Here is a 22,579-nt window from a genome sequence, read left to right as displayed (position 1 = left end):
GGGGGTGGGTGGGAGGTTGGGGGAACCAGATGGTGGGTATTAGAGAGGGCACGGATTGAATGGAGCACTGGGTGTGGTGGAAAAACAATGAATACTGTTACGCTGAAAAGAAATAAAAAATTAAAAAAAAATAACCCTTCCACATGTTTATCCAGCCTCCCCTTGGCTCTGCTACTTGCCCAAATACATCAGAAGGCAGGCTATCCAGCCTGCACCACCAAGTAATGCCAACATCATTCCTAGAAGTGGTTGGCAAGTCTTATCAGGAGACATTGTCATCTTCCTAGGAGTCCAGTTCCTGCAATGACAGTTTAATCAAAGCTAAACTACTAGGAAATGCTCCTGTATCATGATAGTTTTGCCCACCCATTTGCTTCAAAAGTAGCTAGTCTGCAACTCCTACATTTGGCAAAGAGATTGATTATATATAATATTACAATATTTTATAAATATAATAGTTACTTATAGATAATTAAATTTTTTCTGATCTGACCTCCACCTTTTTTTGTGGAGAATATTAGCCAATTCTTGTATAAAATTTCCCTCAGTTTCCTCATGATTAAATGCAGATTATGCATTTTCAGCAAAAATACAATATAGAGGGGCGCCTGGGTGGCTCAGTGGGTTAAAGCCTCTGCCTTCGACTCAGGTCATGATCCCAGGGTCCTGGGATTGAGCCCCACATCAGGCTCTCTGCTCAGCAGGGAGCCTGCTTCCTCCTCTCTCTCTGCCTGCTTCTCTGTGATCTCCATCTGTCAAATAAATAAATAAATAAAATCTTTAAAAAAAAAAAGAATACAATATAGAAAAAAATATGCAAAAATATTTTGGCAAACAATGAAAAGGAAAACCTGAGGAGGTCTAGCCTTATCAGACAAGAAAGCACACTAAAGAGCCTCTATAACAAAACTGTGCAGTATCAGTGCACGAGTAGACAAATAGACCAGCAGAATAGAATAAAACAAAAAGCCCTAAAATAGACAGACACATTTGGAAACTTGGAATATTGGTGGAGGGTCATCTCAAGCCACTGGGGCAAAAATTGACTTTCTAAAAAATAGTGCTGAAACAACTGGGTAACCATTTGAGAAAAGATAAAAGTAGAACCATACCTAATGCTTCACATAAAAATAAATTCCTACTGGATTAGGGATCTAAATGCAAAAACCAAAACCATGCAGTACTAGCAGACAACATGAATGATTTCCTCTTTAGCTTCAGTGTAGAGAAAGTCTTACTATGACTTGAAATCCAGAGTAATAAAGAAAAATTGATAAATTTGAATACATAAACATAAAACATTTTTCATGGTTAAAAGCCATCATAAAAAGTCAATGAACAATTGACAAACCACGAGACAATATTTGCAGCATATATAACAAATGGTTAGTATCACTAATATATTAGGAGTATATTAAAGAGTTCTTAAAAATTAAGTAGCAAGACACCACGAGAGAGAGAGAGAGCGCTACCTGCCAGTATCTCTGATGAATGTAGATGCAAAAATCCTCAACAAAATATTAACAATTCAAATCCAACAGTACAATTAAAAAAAATCATTCACCATGATCAAGAGGGATGTATTCCCAGGGTGTAAGACTGTTTCAGTATTCAAAAGTCAATCAGTGTGATATATCATATCAATAAGAGAAAGAATAAAACCCATAATATGATCATCTCAGTAAGTGCAGAAAAAGTTTTGACAAAGTACAACATCCATTCATGATAAAATCCCTCAACAAGGTAGATCTAGAGGGAATATACCTCAACATAATAAAGGCCATATATGAAAAATCCCCAGCTAACATCATACTCAATGGGGAAAAACTGGGAGCTTTTCCTCTAAGGTCAGGAACAAGACAAGGACACTCTCATCACTTTACTTCAACACAGTACTGGAAGTCCTAGCGACAGCAACTGGACAACAAAAAGAAAGAAAAGGCATCCAAATTGATAAGTAAAACTTTCACTATTTGCTGATGACATGATACTATATATAGACAACTTGAAAGACTCGATCAAAAAACTACTAAAACTGATAAATGAAATCATAAAGTTGCAGGATACAAAATCAATGTACAGAAATCTCTTGCATTTCTACTTACTAGTAATGAAGCAGCAGAAATTAAGAAAACAATCTCATTTACAAGTGCAAAAAAATAATAAAATACCTAGGAATAGACTTAAACAAAGTGGTAAAAGCCCTGTATTCTGAAAACTATAAATTACCTATGAAAGAAATTAAAGACAATGGAAAGACAGTCCATGTTCATGGGTTGGAAGAACAAATATTGTTAAACTGTCTATACTACCCAATGCAATCCTCAGATTCAATGCAATCCCTATCAAACTATCAACAGCATTTTGCACAGAACTAGAACAATACTAGAATTTGTATGGAACCATAGAAGACTCCGAAGAACCAAAGCAATGAGAAAGAAAAAAACTGAATGTAGCACATTCCAGACTTCAAGTTATATTACAAAGCTGTATTATTCAAAACAGTATGTTGCTGGCATAAAAATAGACACGTGGATCAAGGGAAGAGAATAGAAAACCCAGAAATAAACCCACAATTGTATGGTCAACTAATCTTTTACAAAGGAGGCAAGAATATGCAATGGGAAACAGTCTCTTCAACAAATGGTGTTGGGAAAACTGGCCAGCTACATGCAAAAGAATGAAACTGGACCACTTTCTTAACTCCGCACACACACACACACACATACACACCCTCAAAATGTGAGACCTGAAACTACGGAAGCACCCAAGTGTCCTTCAATAGACAATAGTCAAAGACCTATCACACACACACACACACACACACACACACACACACACACACACACACACACAGAGTGGAATAGTATTCAGCCATAAAAAAGAATGTAGTCTTGCCATCTGAGACAACAATAAGAGTATAATGCTAAGCAAAATAGGCTGATCGGGAAAAGACAAATATATGATTTCACTCATATATGGAAAGTAAGAAACAAAACAAACAAACAAACAAACATAGGGAAAAAAGAGAGAGACAAACCAAAGAATAGATTCTTAACTATAGAGAACAGAGGGGAGGCTACCCTGTGGTTACCAGAGGGGAGGTGGAAGGGTGGGTGGGTGAAATAGGTAGAGGAGATTGGGAGTGCACTTGTGATGCACACTGGGTAAGTATGGAACTGTTGAATCACTATATTGTATACTTGAAACTAATATAGCTCTGTATGTTAACTGCCCTGGAATTTAAATAAATAAATAGTCTGATGACAATGGCGCTTCACATTTGTGACAATTAGATCATGTAGGTTACTGGGACCAACGTTGACCCTACATCTTTAAACCACACCCGCCATCCTTCTTCGTACATCACCACCACCACTCCCAATAAAGGAAAGCCCTAAATAGCCCAGGGTCCTTTTAAGACTGTTACTTGGGGCTTTCCTCACTTCTTGCCCAGCCTACTCCAGTTCTACTCCAATTGTATCAGCTACCAATCATGAATTGCATCTCTGAGTTTGCAACCAGTTTGAAGGCCCCTGAACTTGGTATGATATTTGGTTCTTTGTCTTTGACCATTGGCAAAAGATTTTGACTCAGATTCTCCGCTCTGATTTTTCTCTCATGTGGTCACTCCAAATGGTAATTTGAGCCATATGAAACTGCTGTTTTTATATGACAAAAACACAAATATTTTGTATAGTTCAACGTAAAAGGTTACCCAAAACCTGGCCTGAACCTATTGACCAGCACAGCAGCAACACTGTGTTCCCAACTTAGAGTATGTTCTATTTCAGTTTTGCTTTCCCAAATGTTTAATTATTTTATTATAGTCTCTTTTGATGCCTGCTAAATCCCTTTCCATTCTTTTTTAGAATTATTCAGTGTGCTGTTGCTTATCTCATCATTTCTTTGCATATCTCATCATTTCTTGCTGAAAACCTGGCTTTTTAAATAATATAACTTGGCAACTCTGTAAGTCAGATACCTACCTTCCAGGATTTATTTTAGTTAATGTTTCTTACAGTTGTTGTCATGTGTTTATTTAGTGACTTTCCTGTACTACTTTTGTAGCCTGTTTTCTTTGTCATGTGTGGCCACTAAAGTCTCTGCTTACTTAACTTAGGGGTTAACCAGTGACTGGAGATTCCCTGTATGCCTGGTACCAGTAAGTCTCCCAGCCTTTGCCAAGGGGTCTGTGTCTGTGTGTTAGGGCAAACCTTAAATCTAAGCAGTTTACAACTCAGGCTTAGCCTTCAGTTCCTGCTTACATGGAGTCTCAACACTAACCAGAGGTGAAAGATTAGGGCCTTCTGGGCATGTGGACTGGCTTGTACATCAAATGGCCTCTAGGCCCCAGGAATGCGTTGGCACTTTTCAAAGTCTTCTATGGACAACTCATTCCCTAAACTTCCTTTTCAGTTTTTGGGCAGTCTCTTCTTTATTCCACAACTGTTAACCTTCTTCACGTACCTACAATGTTAAACAGTCACTACTGATTTTCTTTTTTTAAACAGATGTTCCAGGAAGAGGCTTTCACAGTGAGTAAGCTCTGAATGAGGTCAAGTAAAGATAATCCCTGTGAGTGGGAATTTCCAGGAGCCTCTGAAAAGGTCAAACTGTGTAATTATCTAGGAGTGGGGCTTTTTCAGGAGTCCCAAACTTGTCTATTCTCTCCAGTGGTTGCTAGGTGGCTGGGTTGCACAGCTACCATGTTGTGAGGCTGTAGGTTTTCAAAGCTACCATAGAGCTGGGAAGAAGGGGATCAGAATAGGGCAAGTTATAATTCTGAAAAGCTCCCTGTCCTTACTGGGACTCAGCCATTTTTCTTGAATAAATGTTCTTTGGATTGTTGCAAGCCTTTGGTTTATCTTCAGAGTTCTGAAAAAGTTGATTTTAAATTTTTTTGCCAGAGTTCTCATTGTTTTTATGGGGAGTGGATGGAGGTTCTTAGTCTGCCATTCCATTCTCTGGTGGAATTTTGAAGTTTCCTTTCTTTTCTTTTAAATCTTATTTGTTTATTTGAGAGAGAGAGTATGAGAGTGAGAGCAAGAGAGAGAGAGAGAGAGAGCACATGAGCAAGGTTAGGGGCAGAAGGAGAGGGAGAAGCCACCTCTCAGCTGTGCAGGGAGACTGATGCGGAACTCGATCCCAGGACTCTGGGATCATGACTTGGGCCAAAGGCAGATGCTTAAACAACTGAGCCACCCAGGTGCTCTGAAGTTTCCTTTCTATAGATATTATACATTTCTGAAGTTTATTCCTAGGATATTTTTGTTGCTATTTTAAATACATTTTCTTCCACTATATTTTCTAATTGGTTTTGTCTTTATTTAGGAAACCTCTTTTTTTAAAAAATTCTAGTATAATTAATGTACAACATTATATTAGTTCCAGGTATACAATATAATGATTCAACAATTCCATACATTACTCAGTGCTCATCATGATAAGTGTCCTCTTTATCCCTTTCACCTATTTTACCCATTCTTCCACCCAACCTCTCCTCTGGTAACCATCCGTTTGTTCTCTATTGTTGAGTCTGGGTTTTTTTTGTTCATCTCTTAGTTTTCCTTTGTTTCTTAAATTCCACATATAAGTGAAATCATACGGTATTTGTCTTTCTCTGACTGACTTATTTCACTTAGCATTATACTTTCTAGATCCATCCATATTATTGCAAATGGGAAAATTACATTCTTTTTTACAGCTGAGTAACATTCCATTGCATATATACACCACATCTTCTTTATTCATTCATCTATCAAGGGATACTTGGGTTGCTTCCATATCTTAGCTATTATAAATAATGCAATAAATATAGGGTGCATACAACCCTTTGAATTAGTGTTTTCAAATTCTTTGGGTAACTATCTAGCAGTGGAATTATTGGGTCATATGGTGATTCTATTTGTAATTTTTTGAGGAACCTCCACACTGTTTTTTATGCTAGCTGCACCAGCTTGCATTCCCACCAACAGTGTAGGAGGCTTCTTTTTTCTTACATCCTCACCAACACTTGTTGTTTCTTGTGTTTTTTATTTTAGCCATTCTGACAGGTGTGAGGTGATATCTCATTGTGGATTTGATTTGCATTTCCCTGATCATGGGTGATGTTGAGCATCTTATCACATGTCAGTTGGTGTTCAGAATGTCTTCTTTGGAGAAATGTTTGTGCGTGTCCTCTGCCCATTTTTAAATTGGGTTATTTGGTCTTCTGTGTGTTGAGTTGTATCTTTAGATACTTTGGATCTAACCCCTTATCAGATATACCACTGTCAAATACTTTCTCCCATCCAGTAGGTTGTCTTATTTAGGAAACCTCTTGACCGTTATATATTAATTTTGTATACAATGGATTTCATTGAATTGTTGTATTGCTTATAATAGTTTTGTTGTTGTTGGTTCTAAATTTTCAGGTAAACGAATAATGGTACTTTTGCCATCTTTTTTCCCTCCAATGTTAAATCTCTTTTTCTTTTTTTTTTTTTTTTTTAAGATTATTTATTTATTTATTTGACAGAGAGATCACAAGCAGGCAGAGAGGCAGGCAGAGAGAGAGGAGGAAGCAGGCTCCCTGCTGAGCAGAGAGCCCGATGCGGGGCTCGATCCCAGGACTCTGAGATCATGACCTGAGCCGAAGGCAGCGGCTTAACCCACTGAGCCACCCAGGCGCCCTTTAATCTCTTTTTTTTATTTAAATACATTTGTTAATACCTCCAAAGCCAAGGTAACAGTAGTAAGAATGAGCATTCTTGCATTGTTCCTGACTCAAGTGGATATTCTTTCACTATTTTACCATTAAACTTGGTGCTTTTTTTCAATCATCTTCATAGTTTTTAAATACATGCCGATGACCTATTCTCTCTGCCTGACTATTCTTCATCATGACTTCATTTCTTTTTTTTTTTAAAGATTTTATTTATTTATTCGACAGAGAGAAATCACAAGTAGGCAGAGAGGCAGGCAGAGAGAGAGAAGGAAGCAGACTCCCTGCTGAGCAGAAAGCCCGATGCGGGGCTCGAACCCAGGACCTGGGATCATGACCTGAGCCAAAGGCAGCAGCTTAACCCACTGAGCCACCCAGGCGCCCCATGACTTCATTTCAATGCAATCTATTCCAGCCCTTCCTTGTCTAGCCTGGACTCCTTCTAGTCATAACACTTTTCTGTATCTCCCCCAGGAACAGAGCAACCAGGATTTCATCCTTTGGTGGAATACCCCAAACAGAGAAATATGGCACAGAGATGATGATAGCAGTAACAACATATCAGAGGGGAACCTTTGAGAATATTAAAGCAAATATTTTTAATTTGTATTAGCAAAGAGAATCCAGAAGCACATGAAGTAACAATAGGCCAGTAATGTGTCTCTTTTCCCAAGTATGCAACAGTCTTCCAATAAAAGGGAATTTGATAATATAAGTTGCCATTTTAAAGGTCAAAGAAGATGATCTACTATCTTATACTAGACACAAAAATTAACTCAAAATGGATTAAAGACACAAAAACAAAGGCAACAGAAGCAAAAATAAACAAGTGAGACTATATCAAACTAAAAAGCATCTGCACAGGAAGGAAAACATTAGTGGAATGAAAAGGCAACCTATGGGATGGGGAAAATTTGCAGAACTGACATATATCTGGTAAGAGATTAATATCCGAAATATATAAAGAACTCACACAACTCAATAGCAAAAAACCCCAAAACAATCCAAGTAAAAAGCAGGCAGATATAAACAGACATTTTTCCAAAAATATATAGATAGCCAGTGGGGTGTATGACAAGGTGCTCAATATCTGTAATCACCAGGAAAATGCAATGAGATCAGCTCACCTGTTTTAAAACACACACACACACACACACACACACACACACACACACACACACGAAGCAGCAAGGGCAGATGAGAACATAGAGAATTGGGAACTGTTGTGCACTACTGGTTGGAATGTAAATTGGTGCAGTCACTATGGAAGACAGTTGGAGTTGCCTCAAAAATCAAAAAATAGAACTACCATATCCAGCAATTCCATATCTCAGTATTTATCTGAAGGAAGTGTGAAGACTAATATAGTCATTGTGTCACCAGCTAGACCCCAAGACCTGATCTTTACTGCCCACTTGCTTATTCTTACTGACCTTTGCCCACATTTTTCCATAAGTTCTTTCCAGCTTATCTTTTAACTCAGGCTAATGGAAACCAAAGCACCCTCAAGCAATAGTGACTACCCAGACAAGACCTCCTGCTGGCACAGACTACCCAGACCAGTTTAAGCATGACTCCACTGACCTGGGGTCATTCCACTGACCTTTGCAGGATATAATTCAGAAACAGCCAGATAGAAGATATGCATATGGAGAAGTATGTGGGGAAGGGCGTGGAGTTGTCATGCCTTCTCTGGGTGCCACTCTCCCTGCACCTCCCAGTGTTCACCAACCCAGAAGCTTTCAGAACCCCTCCCTCCGGGGCTTTTATGGAAGCTTCGTTATTACATAGGCATTGTTGATTAAATCATGGCCATTGGTGATTGATTCAGCTTCCAGCCCTTCCCTTCCCCTGAGGTCAAGCCTCTAATAACCTCTGATAACAAGGTTGGTTGCCCTAGCAATCATTCCCCACACTTTGGGGCTTTCAAAAGTTACTTCATTAACACAAATATAGATGTAGTGGAAGGGGGCTTGATACAAATCACAAAAGACACCTTCATTGGTCTTATCGTTTAGGAAATCCCAGGGGTTTTAGGAACTCTGTGCTAGCAGTGGGAATAAAGACCTAATATATATTTCTTATTACAAAGCACAATATTACAGTGCCCCCAATGAGGAGCAAAAGAAATGGCATCTTGTGGGGCGCCTGGGTGGCTCAGTGGGTTAAAGCCTCTGCCTTTGGCTCAAGTCATGATCCCAGGGTCCTGGGATTGAGCCCCGCATTGGGCTCTCTGCTCAGCGGGGAGCCTTCTTCTCTCTCTGCCTGCTTTTCTGCCTACTTGTAATCTCTGTCTGTCGAATAAAGAAATAAATAAAATTTTAAAAAAAAAAGAAATGACATCTTGTTACTTTGCAGGCATCAATTTAACTTTTATTTCAAGCCCCCATCCCTGTTGGGATGGTAGATAATTTCATCTCAGCCCTTTTGGGAAATTTTTGCCTATACTTCAGGGCATGCCTAGGTTATAGGGATTACACAGAGTCAAGATCTTGGAGGGGGTGCCCAAGTGGTTTTCAAACTCCTGTGTCCTAATGTTTTTGGGCAAACACTTGTTGTCTCTGGCCATGTGATCTCTTTGGATCTATAGCTGGTGCGTGGGGTGCAAGAGCACCTGTGCCAGAGGGCCCCAAACAGACCAGGTTCAGCCATTAGTGCTGACAAAATCCACAGGCAGAAAGACAAGCGGCGGTGAAACAAGAATGGAGTTTATTTCAGTGAGGCCAACATCAGGAAGACAGCAGACTAGCATCTCCAAGTCTGTCTCCAAAGTGCTGAATATACTTTCAGGTTTATATAAGGAAAAGGTGGGGCAAAGGTCGGTGGGTACATGCATCTGGGCAGTCAAGGTCAAGTTGGTCAGGTTGTCTTGGGGTCAATCAAGCAGGGTCTTGCCAGCTCAGGACCATCCTTATTGCCTGAGTGGGTAGTTTTAGTTTCCATCTGGGGATGCTTTGCCCACAGGGTCTTTTGTCTAAGTTAAGAGATAAGCTGGAGAGAACTTAATGAATTAGAAAGTACTGACTGAGGTCAAAATGGAGTTAGTTGGAGTCCTCTTTTAATACATCATTATTTTTATTGCTTAATAATATGCCATTGTAGGGGTGCCTGGGTGGCTCAGTGAGTTAAAGCCTCTGCCTTCGGCTCAGGTCATGATCCAGGGTCCTGGGATTGAGCCTCGCATCAGGCTCTCTACTCAACTCCCACCCCCCACCCCGCCTGCCTCTCTGCCTACTTGTGATCTCTGTCAAATAAATAAATAAATAAAATCTTTTAAAATAATATGCCATTGTATGGATAGACCACCTTTTGTTTATCCATTCATCCAGTACATACATTTGACTTGTTTTTAATCTGTTCTTTTTAAACTATTGGCTCTTGTGAATACTGCTATAAACATTAATGTACAAGTATATATCTGAATACCCGTTTTCAGTGGTTTTGCGTATATACCTAGAAGTGGAATTGCTAGGTTAAATGGTAACTCTGTGTTTGACTTTTTAAGGAATCACATGCAGTTTCTATATCTCCTTATTCCTGGCAACACTTGCTTCTGTCTGTCTTTGTTTATTATAGCCATCCTAGTGCGTATGAAGTGGTATCTCACCGTGGCTTTGATTTACGTTTCTCTAATGACTAAAGATGTTGAGCATCTTTTCATGTGCTTACTGACCATTACAGTGGAACTTTTAAAAACTTTTAATTTTGATTTAGTTTCACATTTACAGAAAAGTTCCAGAATAGTAAAAAGGAAGCAAATATATCCTGTATGCCCTTTACCCAGAATCACCAACTGTTAACATTATGTTCCCATTCAAGTTATTTCCTCTCTCTGTCTCTGAGCACTCCAAGAGTAATGCACATTCATCATGCCCCTTTTCCCCTGCATAACTGTGTGAATTTCCTGAGAACAATGGCTTGTTTCTTAAACATGACCTCAGTACATTTATCAAAATCCTGAAACTTTTAAAAAAAATTTATTTTAAGTAATCTCTACACCCATCATGGAGCTCAAACTTACTACCCTGAGATCAAGAGTCACATGCTCCACTGACTGAGCCAGCCAGGTACTCCAAAATTCTGAAAATTTAACATTGATAAAATAACTATCTAATCCACTATATATTTGGACTTCTCCACTTGTCCAGATATTCTAGTTTTGAGTCCAGGATCCAATCCAAGATCCCATTTATTTAGTTGCCTTTAATCAAAGACAGCTCCTCAGCATTTCTTCATCTTTCATGGCCTTGATATTTTGAAAAGTATGGGCCAGCTATTGTGTAAAATATGTTCACATGATGTTTCCTTGTGATTAGATAAAAATATGCATTTTGGGCAGGAATTCCACAAAGGAATGTCCTCAGGGCCTCATAAAAGGAGGCTCCTTTTAACCCAACCTTGGCGGTTAGAGTTGATTCTTTGGTTAGGTAGTATCGCTTGGCCTCCATTGAAATTGCTCTTTTTTCTTTTGTAATTAATAAGCAGTATGGATGAGTTACTTTGATTTGATATAATATTCTGTTCCTCATTAAATTTTCACTTACTAGTTTCAGTATACTGTGCCTTTATAAAAAATCAGTTCTAAGGTATGCCTCAATGGCTTAGTTGGTTAAGCATCTAACTCTTGATTTAGGCTAAGGTCATGATCTCAGGGTCTGTCTCTCCAAAGGAATAATGTGAGACAATAGATAGAAACCCAGACATGTGCTATCCCTAATCTTAAAGAACCTTGAAACTCTTTCTGAACCAGGCCTGAAAAACCAAGCTCATTGTCTTGGTAGGAACTCAAAACACTTTATCCCTGACTCTTTGGGTGGGAGGGAAGCCACAAGGCAACAGGTCATACAGAGCATGAAAACATATTGGAAGTGTTTCCAGAAATACCCCTCCATGACTAGGGGTTCTGTTTGTCTTCATTGCAAGGCTCTTGCAAGCCTGATGTCCTCTCAGAGGCCACAAGAGCACAGATGTGTTCCCTCACCACTCTTGGGGACTAGGAGACAGGGCAGCTGTTGCCCCATAGTGCTGTTGTCACCACGTGCAGTGGTGTGGGGACACTTGAAGACCTGGCTTGCTCTCCCTGGTCCCCACAAGAATTGAGGACAACTTTCCTTTCCTGCTCAAAGACTATCCCGCTTACCTGAGGATTCTGTGGCCCATACTCTTTTCTGTGCTGCCTGTCCTGGGTGGGGTAACGGATAGGACAAAAACTCCCTTTCAGGGACCCCATCAGTGGCTCGTCTGTTGCTCCTTCTCCAACTCTCTCTTTTCCCAAAGCGATGTCATCTTCATCTGATCTGCCTGGTATTAGGTATTTTTCTATGCCTAGTGCTCAGGCTAAGAATTGGATTGTTAATGCCCCCAAAGCCTTTTTCTCCTAAGCTGTTATCTCTGCCATGGGCTGTGAAAGTCTACTTTGAAATTAATAGTTGAGCATTGAGTCACTTCTCTCTGAATTGCTGTAGGAAGTACTACTCTACCATCAGCCTTAGGTAACAGGAAGTAGAATAGGGTGGGAGGAAGGGGCAAGCCTCTGGCTAATACATGTCCATACCATGCCATTATTGTGCAATTGATTTGAGGGAAATAAACACAGGGCTTCACGTTTATCTACCTTAAATATTATCATTATGTATCTATCTTAACTTCTCCTTTTAACTTCAGGATGGACCAGATAAGGAAATCTCTCTGTTTACTGTTCATTTTTCTTTTCTGGTAGTGTATCAGGTAGGGAGGAAGATAAAGGTAAAGTAAAGATGACTGGAGAAAGCAATAAAGGATTAGATCCTGTAATGGGATGTGAGTTTGGGCTTTGTGGAACAGAGCACCTGGGCCTGAAGGAAAAGAGAGGCACCTTTTCCAAGCAGTTGAGAAGATGGCGCATGTGCTGACCAACCAGTGTGAAGGGAACTGAGAGGGAAAGGGGGCCATGTCCTCCAGTATCATCTCAACCTAGGTATGTTTATTGTGCAATAAATAGGATATATTTGTAAATACTTAGTAGATCTAATACCATTTTCACTTCTTCCAGAATTTTATGGATAGTGTATTTATTGTTAATTACTTCAAGCATGAATGGAACTTCATAATGAACTTACTGTTTTCCTTCCTGTTGTATTAGTCCGCTTGGGCTGCCATAACAAAATACCACACACTGGGTGGCTTAAGCAATAGAAATTTATTTTTCACAGTTCTAGAGGCTGGGAAGTTCAAGATCAAGGTGCTGGAAGGATGGGTTTTACACCTGTGAGGGCGCAAGAATTCCTGTCCCCTTCAAGGGTCCTTCTAGCTGGACTAAGAATCAAATTGACACAAAACAGATTAACAGGAGAAAGTTAAGAGCATATCTATAGGAAATCTACATAGACATGGAAATTCCAAAGATAGGCAGGCAAAATGAGGTATATATGTAATTCTGAACTAAGGAGAAAGGGGTAGGGGTCTGGGACTTCAGAGGAAAGAAATACAATTTACAGGATAGTAAGAAAAAGAGCAGATGTTTGGTAATTAGTTGTTTGGTCTGCTATAGAAATGGGTCACTCAGACAAAATTTATCTTTGCTAATAACCCTTATTCTAGGAAAGAACCAATTTAGACTCTTCTGTGTAGTTAAGGGAAGGGCAGAATTTTGTCCTCAGCCCACAAGGTTTCTAATGCCTTCAGCTCAAAATAATCCACCTGCCAAAATATCCCATCTTGGGGAAGCCTGCCCTTGGCCTCCATAATTCCAAGCCCTCTGCCCTTGGCTTGCAGACAGCAGCCTTTTTGCTGTGTGCTCACATGATCTCTTTTTTGTGTGCTTGTTCGAAGAGAGGGGGAACTCTCTGGTGTCCCTTCTATAAAGGCATTAAACCCACCTTGGAATTCCTATCCTCATGACTTCATTCAATCTTAATTACTTCCACAAAGGCCCTGTGTCCAAATACAGATATATATGAGGATAGGAGTTCAATATGTATTGGAGGAGGAGGGGAGACACAAATACTCAGTTTATAACACCTGTCTAAAACTGGTCCTTTGGTTTTCCAATAGCGTACCCTCCCCTAGCTCTGATTTCCCACTATTTCCAAAAAGTTGTGGCCATGTGTAGGTCTCCTTCTACAGGAGTTTACAATGAGCTTTAAAAAATTAAAATGCTTTCGGGGCGCCTGGGTGGCTCAGTGGGTTAAGCCGCTGCCTTCCGCTCAGGTCATGATCCCAGGTCCTGGGTTCGAGCCCCACATCGGGCTTTCTGCTCAGCAGGGAGCCTGCTTCCTCCTCTCTCTCTGCCTGCCTCTCTGCCTACTTGTGATTTCTCTCTGTCAAATAAATAAATAAAATCTTTAAAAAAAATTAAAATGCTTTTTTGGCCATCTCGGTAGCAAAAGACAGTGGGAAGCTTTAATTATGCCTTAACACTATTTTCACACTCTCATATCTAGTGCCTCCAAAACTTATATAGATACCAGTATTCTTCTCTTAAGAAGTTCTGCATAAAGGGTGCCTGGGTGGCTCCGTGGGTTAAGCCTCTGCCTTAGGCTCAGGTGATGATCTCAGGGTCCTGAGATCGAGCCCTGAATCAGGCTCTCTGCTTAGCAGAGAGCCTGCTTCCCCCTCTCTCTCTGCCTACTTGTGATCTCTCTTTCTGTCAAATAAATAAAATCTTAAAAAAAAAGAAGTTCTGCATAAAGAACTTTGTTGGAAAGACAGAAAACCGCATTTACTTATTTACTTTTTAAGTAGGCTCTATGCCCAGTGTGGGCTCAAATTCATGACCCTGAGCTCAAGAGTCATATGCTCTACTGACTGAGTCAGCCAGGTGCCCCCAGAAGGCAGAGAGTAGGACTGCAGGCCCTACTATCCCGTTTTTAAAAATACTGTTTATTAACATTCTTAAAAGTATAGAAATATGCAAAGAAAATAATTTAGTCCCAAATCCCACTTCCCAATAATCGCTATTGTTTTTGTTTTTTTAAGATTTTATTTATTTATTTGACAGAGATCACAAGTAGGCAGAGAGGCAGGCAGAGAGAGAGCAGGATCCCTGCTGAGCAGAGAGCCCAATGCGGGGCTCGATTCGGGGCTTGATGTGGGGCTCAATCCCAGGATCATGACCTGAGCCAAAGGCAGAGGCTTCAACCCACTGAGCCACCCAGGCGCCCCTATTGGTTTTTTTTTTTTTTTAAGTAATCTCTATACCCAACATGGTGCTCAAGCTCATGACCCCAAGATCGAGAGTCCCATGCTCTACCAACTGAACCAGCCAGGTGCCCCCAATATTGGTATTTTATGCAAGAGATGAGAAAAATTCAGATAGTACAGAAAGTGTAAAATGAAAAGTCAACCCTCCATCCTTCACTGTTCCAACACTTCACGCCAAAAGTAGCCTGTTAATATTCATTCATTCATTGATTTAAAATAGTTGTTGAGGGGAACCTGGGTGGCTCAGTCCATTAAGCATCCAACTCTTGATTTGGGCTCAGGTCATGATCTCAGGGTCATGAGATCAAACCCCAAGTCAGGCTGGCTCTGCACTCAGCGGGGAGTCTGTTTCAGATTCTCTCTCTCCCTCTCTACCCCTCCCCCCCAATACATAAATCTTAAAAAAAAAAAACAAAAAAAAACTTGTTGAGTACCTGCTATACGCTGAGCACTGTTCTGGGTGCTGGGATTACAGTGGTGAGCAAGATATGTCCAGTTTTTACTTCCTGGCACTTGCACTTGTTCACTTCAACATGGACAAGGCAGGTGATAGACAAACACGTAAAATAGTGTCAGCCGGTGGTAAATGCTGTGAATAAAAAGCAGGGCGGGTGGGTGGGGGATGGGGTAACTGGGTGATGGGCATTAAGGAGGACATGTGATATGATGACCACAGGATGTTATACAACAGATGAATCTTTGAACACTACATCAAAAACTAATGATGTACTATGTTGAATAATTGAATTTAAAATTTTTTAAAGATTTTATTTATTCAACAGAGAGAGAGAGAGATCACAAGTAGACAGAGAGGCAGGCAGAGAGAGAGTAGGAAGCAGGCTCCCCACTGTGCAGAGAGCCTGATGCGGGGCTCAATCCCAGGACCCTGAGATCAAGACCTGAGCTGAAGGCGGAGGCTTAACCCACTGAGCCACCCTGGCGCCCCTAATTGAATTTAAATAAATAAGAAATGCAAAAAACAATATGGAAGAGAGTATTGCAAGAGGAGGACTATTCAGAGCTATGACCTGCAGTGAGGGATTAAGCCTCTGAAGATCTGGGAGAAGAACATTCTAGAAAGAGAGAGCATAAGTGCACAATCCAGGGGTGAGAGTTTTCTTCCTGGGCCGGCACAAGGTCCACCATCCCTGTTGTTTTTGGAATCTGTGCTGAGTGTTAGCAGGCACTTACCATCACATTCGTCCAGTTCCCTCTTACAGTAAAAACTGAAAATTGGGGCGCCTGGGTGGCTCAGTGGGTTAAGCCGCTGCCTTCGGCTCAGGTCATGATCTCAGGGTCCTGGGATCGAGCCCCGCATCGGGCTCTCTGCTCAGCAGGGAGCCTGCTTCCTCCCCTCTCTTTGCCTGCCTCTCTGCCTGCTTGTTATCTCTCTCTGTCAAATAAATAAATAAAAAATCTTTAAAAAAAAAAAACAAACTGAAAATTAAGGGAAACCTCCCAAAATGGAGCCAGGAGACCAGAAGGGGGAGCTCTCCAGTCCACTCTGCCTGAGTTATTGGAAAAACTGTCAATTCAGACCCCAGCAGAAGAATTTGTCAACAGCAAAGAATCATCAGTTATAAGCCTCAACGGGAGAAACGTCTATTACATCTCCTACTTCAGCAACAAAGCCAATGAAAAACCGTCATCATCCTGCACCCTTGATTTACTCCATTGGACTTTCCTTCAAAACAACCCCCCCAACTTCCTCTTCCTTCTCCAGAAAATAACATTCCTTTCCTTTGTCGGACTAGCCTATGGTTTTTGCCATAGCTTATTTGTCCCACGGTGCAATTCTCTTCTATTCTTGAATAAATATTCTTGAATAAAGAGTGCTAAAATAACTTTTATTTTTAAGGTCATTGAAAATGCATGTATTATACATATGTCTCTGTCAAAATTGAGATAAAATGAAATAGACTAGAGGCGATATCCACTTAAAGAAAAATGAGAGAAAGCAAATTTGCTTGGGGATGTGGTCTCTTCTTCACTTGTTATGTTACCTGTCTGGTTCCTATAAGTGTTTGAGCTTGCCACCCCAATAGAGAGCAGACTCCCTCGTTTGCCAAAGAGGAATCTGGAACTATAACAGCATTCCAACCAGGAGTTAAAGGTTAAACAGTTTCAAGCTTCTGCGCTCCCTGCTTGCTGACCTAAGCTCCCTGCTTGCTGATCTCAGTTTCTTGGTCTATAGCACAACTAACCTACTTTCCTTGAGATTTGCAGGCCACTGGCCTTGAGGAGTGAAGGCCCAGACTTTTCCAGAGGGTAAGGCCTGACCACCATTGAAAACACCTACCTCTGATGCTGGCCAGGCTGTTCAGCGTCATGTCCACATATGACTAACTGCCTGGCCACTGCTTCTCCTGCATAGAGGCCCCCACACCCACCCTTCCCCATTTCCTGCACCCGTCCCCTTTAAAACCCTTCAGCTTCAGGGGCGCCTGGGTGGCTCACTGGGTTAAGCCTCTGTCTTCAGCTCAGGTCAGGTCCTGGAATCAAGCCCCCCATCAGGCTCTCTGCTCAGCAGGGAGCCTCTTCTCCCTCCCCCTCTGCCTGCCTCTCTGCCTACTTGTGATCTTTCTCTCTGTCAAATAAATAAATAAAATCTTAAAACAAACAAACAAACAAAAACAACCTTCAGCTTCCCCTGGATGGGGAAGATGGTCTTGGAGATGTTAGTCTACCATCTTCCCAGGTTGCCAGCTTCCCGAATAAAGCAATATTTCCTTTCCCAATATCATTTATCTCTTGAGTATTAATTTCCAAGTGGCAAACAGCAGAGCCTGAGTTCAGAACCATTCTCCACCTGGTGAGACCTGGGGAGGGTGGGCGACTTGCCCAGGTCTTTCACCAATTTAGCAGTACGCTCCTTTTTACCTTGCCCCCCCACCGCCGCCATGGCAAAGATTATGTGACAGGCATTTCTTTTCCTACTGAACACCTATTAAAGGAGGGTGGTTTGAAAAATAAAAATGAAAATAGGTGGGGCGCCTGGGTGGCTCAGTGCGTTAAAGCCTCTGCCTTCGGCTCAGGTCTTGATCCCGGGGTCCTGGGATCGAGCCCCGCATCGGACTCTCTGCTCGGCGGGGAGCCTGCTTCCTCCTCTCTCTCTGCCTACCTGTGATCTCTGTCACATAAATGAATAAAATCTTTAAAAAAATGAAAAAAAAATGAAAACAGGTGGGCTGTGTCCTAAGTTATTAGGCTGGTTGGCTTCTGCTGGAATTTCCTAATGCCAAAGGTCATGGGAGGTTCACACACATTGTCAAGAGAGAAGGATGGAAGAGAAGTAGGGCAGTAGACAGCCTGGCCTGAAGGCCCCATCCAGTTGGTAATGGCATTCTGGTTTGTTTGTTTTTTTTAAAGATCTTATTTATTTATTTGACAGACAGAGACCACAAGTAGGCAGAAAGGCAGGCAGAGAGAGAGGAGGAAGCAGGCTCCCTGCCAAGCAGAGAGCCCGATGCGGGACTCGATCCCAAGACTCTGGGATCACAACCTGAGCCGAAGGCAGAAGCTTTAACCCACTGAGCCACCCAAGTGCCCCTGGTAATGCCATGCTGGTGCTCCAGCTCCATAGTGCTTTCGTTCTTTTCACTCGAATCTAGCTGTCGCAGGCCCTTCAGGCAGGTGCGTGTGGGATACAGAATCAGGCTGTAGAAGGAGCACAGGCTCTGAGTCAACAGGCCTAGGTTCAAACGTTGCCTCTTTCTCACTAGCAGGAAAACCTAGAGAGATTTCCTTGCCCTTCTAAACCTCAATTATCCCATCTATAGAATGGGTGTGAAAATGCCTATTTTGCAGTGTTGCAATGAAAAGGAGGCGATGCATGCAGGCAGTTCTAAGAGGCCTGGTATGTTGGTTCTGCTCTACTCCTGCCTCTTAGGCCTCTGTCCTGAGGGGATTCCAAACAGCATGACTCATAGGGAGACTGCAAAGGCTGCTGGTGACTTTCTTCTCTCTCATGCTGGTGGCCATATTTACTTTGCAGGTGCTCCTTGACAAGAGACCATCAGAGCTGGTGATGCCGGCGTGCAGCAGTTCAGACCTGCTGGGGGATAAAAGGCCACTGCCCTAAGTCCCTTAAGCACCTCCACTCCCCATGGAGAATATCTCGGCCCCTCCACACCTCCGCAGACCTGGAAACAGAAGAGGTAACACCTGGCCCTGCAGGGTCCCCCACACAGACTGCTGGCAACTGTACTAGTGGCTCAGTGGTTGAGTCACACTGGTTGTTCAACATTTTGACTAGCACCCATGAAGAAAGAGCAAGCTCTCTGTCACCAAAGCCTTATTGTCACTACCTGGTCTTCAGTAGAAGGCAAGGACCAACTTCACAAAGAGTGCTGTCAGGGAGGCAGTGGCTCCTAACGTCTTTGTGTAGTTGCTCTAAATTGGAAACACATGATCCTTGACTAAATAGCCTTTAATCCACTTGTCAAACAAGTTCTGAGGCTTTCAGGGAATGCCTGGGCCACCCCCTCTGTCTGGAACAAAGCCTGGTTTTGTTTCTTGGTAATCCCAGACCTGTTTGCTTCAGCATTTTATCTGTTGTTTTCACCCTCCTCTGATAAACTTTCTAATTGCTTTACAGGGAAAAGAAAAAGATTTACCAGCAGTTTTTTTGGTCTCCAGCTCCTTAGCTTTAAATATTCTTCCAGTACCTGCGCACAGTAGACATTGCTCATGGTGTTTAGTGTCCCCAGATACCCACAGCTGTGACAGTTCTTGCTATTCTTCCAGTGGCTTCACAGTCACACTGTGAGGTTCCCTTGGAACTACAGAATCTCTGTCCCAGAATCTCTGGCCATCCTTCCCCATTGTAGAGAGGATTCACCCTACAACATTCCCAATACTGTGAAACACCCTCTTATTGCAATTTTGGGCACAGAGAAGTGAATTTGCCCTTATTGCCCTGTAGAAGTCAATGGAAATATTCATTTTTGCATAAATTAACACATAGAATAGGCCGGCCTCCATTTTTCTGGTTTCTGGAGAGTGAAAACTATAAGGTCTGACACAGTCTCAGATCCTATTTCCAGAAGCCTATTCACCTCTGGATTGAACACTTGAAACCAAAACATTTCCATTTGCCAATGCTCATTTGAGTCCATTTTTCTAACACAGCTGACAAAATCCTGACTAGTGCAGAAATTGGTCTTGCCTTAGGTTATTGTCGAAAACTCTAGAATGATAAACTGATGGGGTTGGGTGGCCCTTCAGAGAGGATTGTTCTTTCCTGGCTGGAAACTTGACAATTCTCACTTACTGGGTATTTTTCCATCTGCCCTATCAAGCCCGCCTGTCATGAGGGAGGCTTGAGGAAGCCCCTGGGAAGATGTGTAGAGGTGAATGGGATCCAAGATGGCATCTCTGATAGAGCCAGGAAGCTGGAGGGAGAGCTGAAGGAATAGACGGGTGGGGCAGTTCTCATCTCCCTTCTCTGCGAAGTAAGAATCAAGGTTATCTTCTGGGTGTCAAGGAGGCACAGATGGATGGGAGGTTTGGGAGAAGTGATAACAATCTGGGAAGGCTCTAGAAAAGGATGGAGAGTGACTGACAGGAAACAAGTACTCAATTTGGAGACTGATGGAGAGGGGTTCCACTAATCCTAGGAACCCAGTCTGACACAGCTTCAGTCCAAGGGAGGGCCAGCTGGCCAACTGTGGCTCTCTGGATGCTGAGCAGCTCTGTGGGGCAGAGCTGGGGCAGCAGCCGATGGGCTGATGGACAGGCAGAGATAGTGTGGGTGCAGTGGAAGATGGGTGCTGAGGAGCTCATACTCAGGCTGACATCCTATTGGAGTCCACCCTCCTTTGAATGACAAACTGCACCTCTTCCCACAGTAGCCCAAATTCCAAGAAACAGCAACTGAGAAGATAGGCGTACACCTGAGGCATGGGGTGGGGGATGTGCCTTGACCATTCTTGTCTGGCATTATAGTCTCCATGAGAAATTGTCCGTAGGAAAAATGTCCATTACAAAGATTCCATTTCAAAGCCTGGCTTGTAAAGGCCAACCTAAAATAGCTTTTAGGTTTTAGGTGGTGAGAGAGGACAGCATATTTTCTCCCATTGCCACCTGATCAATCAAATTCAACAAGACTGAGCCTCAGCTGGCAAAACAGTATTTCCTATTCCAAAGACAGCTCATCCCAAGAGATTAAAAATTAGACCAATAGTTGTCCACTAGAAAACTCCTTATTATAATTATAGCAAGGAATAGAAAGCCTCATTTATAGGGTGTTTTATGTTCATTCTTTGCCATCTGTTACTTTCCTGAGTCTTCACAATAGCCCTGGGAGGTAAACAGGCTTATCCCACTCTTTCTATATTTGGGATGATGATGTGAGGTGCCCCATGCTCATTCTTCCTCCTTTGCCCTGCTCTCTGAGACTAAAGGCATTTCCCTCTGACAGTGTATGGAAGTCTACAATTTACTAGCTAGTCACCGGATTTCCCTCCACCCTCACCCCCACCCCGCCCAGTCTCAAGCCTTGCTCACTGCTGCTTAAAAGCCATAATACAGTTTGTTACAATAAACGTTTCAAAGGCTCACTTGTAAAATGGACTTGGCAAAAAGGCAAAGGGCCAAGCAGTATTTTTTCTGTATCATTTGTCTCCCGTGGGAGGGATGAATCTATGTTAATTAAATTAATTAAATTGCAAGACCAGCTACCTGTCAATTTGGCAAACATGAATCCCTCTGGGTTACTATAAGGGAAGTTGTGTTTCTGAAAATAAAATAATCCTGGATTGGTACTTGAAAGGAGAGAGTTGCTGTGCAATCAGAAGGCACCACATGGGCACTCGATGAATATTTATCAAATCAATGCATCAGAACTCCTGCATTTGCCAATACGTTGCACCTTTTCTCAAAGGCCTATCTGTGAACTACAGGGAAGCAATGTTTGGGGATCAACAGGAAAGATATTTACCCAGTAGATATGACAAGATGTCACATGGTATCTCATAAAATGTGAAATTGAAGCTACTTCTAAGAGGAAATTAGAAAGTAAAAACATACATGTACCAAGATCATCCACTTATAGAAGGCAGCTGCCCCACCTCCCCTCTTCCCCAGAAGCACCAGCTGCAGACAGATCTCATGATGGAGAGGGTGTGTTCCCAGTGAAGTATGGCCTCGTGCTTGTGGCTTTTGGCACTGTCCCAGTGTGAAAGCAAATGGCACATCACAGAGACAAAATCCAGCAGAGAATTGCCAACACTGCCCAGAGTAGAGGAGACTTGGGCTACAAGACTCGGTGGGGGGAGGGTGGGTGGTAGTGTGGGGGCGGTGGGGCGGGGGATGCAGCAAGGCACTGTTGCTTGCCGTTACCTGCCCTATCAAAATGATGACATCGCCCTTTATCAGGCCCTGGGCTGAATCTTTAGAACAGTATGTCATTTATTTTTCATGCCAATCCTTTGAGAACTTGGATTAGAACATACTTTTGTCGGCCTGTGCACAAATCTTGCTCTGATTCTGCATTCACCCGGCTCCTCAGGCGGTGTTTTCTAAAGGAGAAGACTGTGGTCAACAGAGACCATGAGACCCAGTTGAAAGTGAGTGCTGGGAGCTAGCAGATCAGAGTTCTGATTCAGATACTCTCGTTTGTGAGCTGTGGGATAGAGAGAGGGTTTTCTCTTCCCTCATCATTCTCTTTCCGTAAGTGAGAAGATTTGGTGA

At 42.1% G+C, this 22,579-nt stretch overlaps 1 long non-coding RNA gene across 1 annotated transcript in view; it reads left to right on the top strand.

The window, feature by feature from the left end:
- Positions 1-22,128, top strand: part of LOC125084468 (uncharacterized) — a 28,814-nt gene extending 6,686 nt beyond the window's left edge. Inside the window, exon 3 of the long non-coding RNA XR_007122626.1 lies at positions 18,882-22,128. This is a non-coding gene — a long non-coding RNA (uncharacterized LOC125084468). The remainder of the gene's footprint in view (positions 1-18,881) is intronic.
- Positions 22,129-22,579: the final 451 nt, after the last annotated feature.

Source organism: Lutra lutra, chromosome 14 (assembly GCF_902655055.1).
Source record: "Lutra lutra chromosome 14, mLutLut1.2, whole genome shotgun sequence".
In the NCBI taxonomy this organism is placed as follows: domain Eukaryota; kingdom Metazoa; phylum Chordata; class Mammalia; order Carnivora; family Mustelidae; genus Lutra; species Lutra lutra.
The sequence above is the reverse complement of the archived record's forward strand: the minus strand, read 5'-3'. Positions and strand labels throughout refer to the sequence as shown.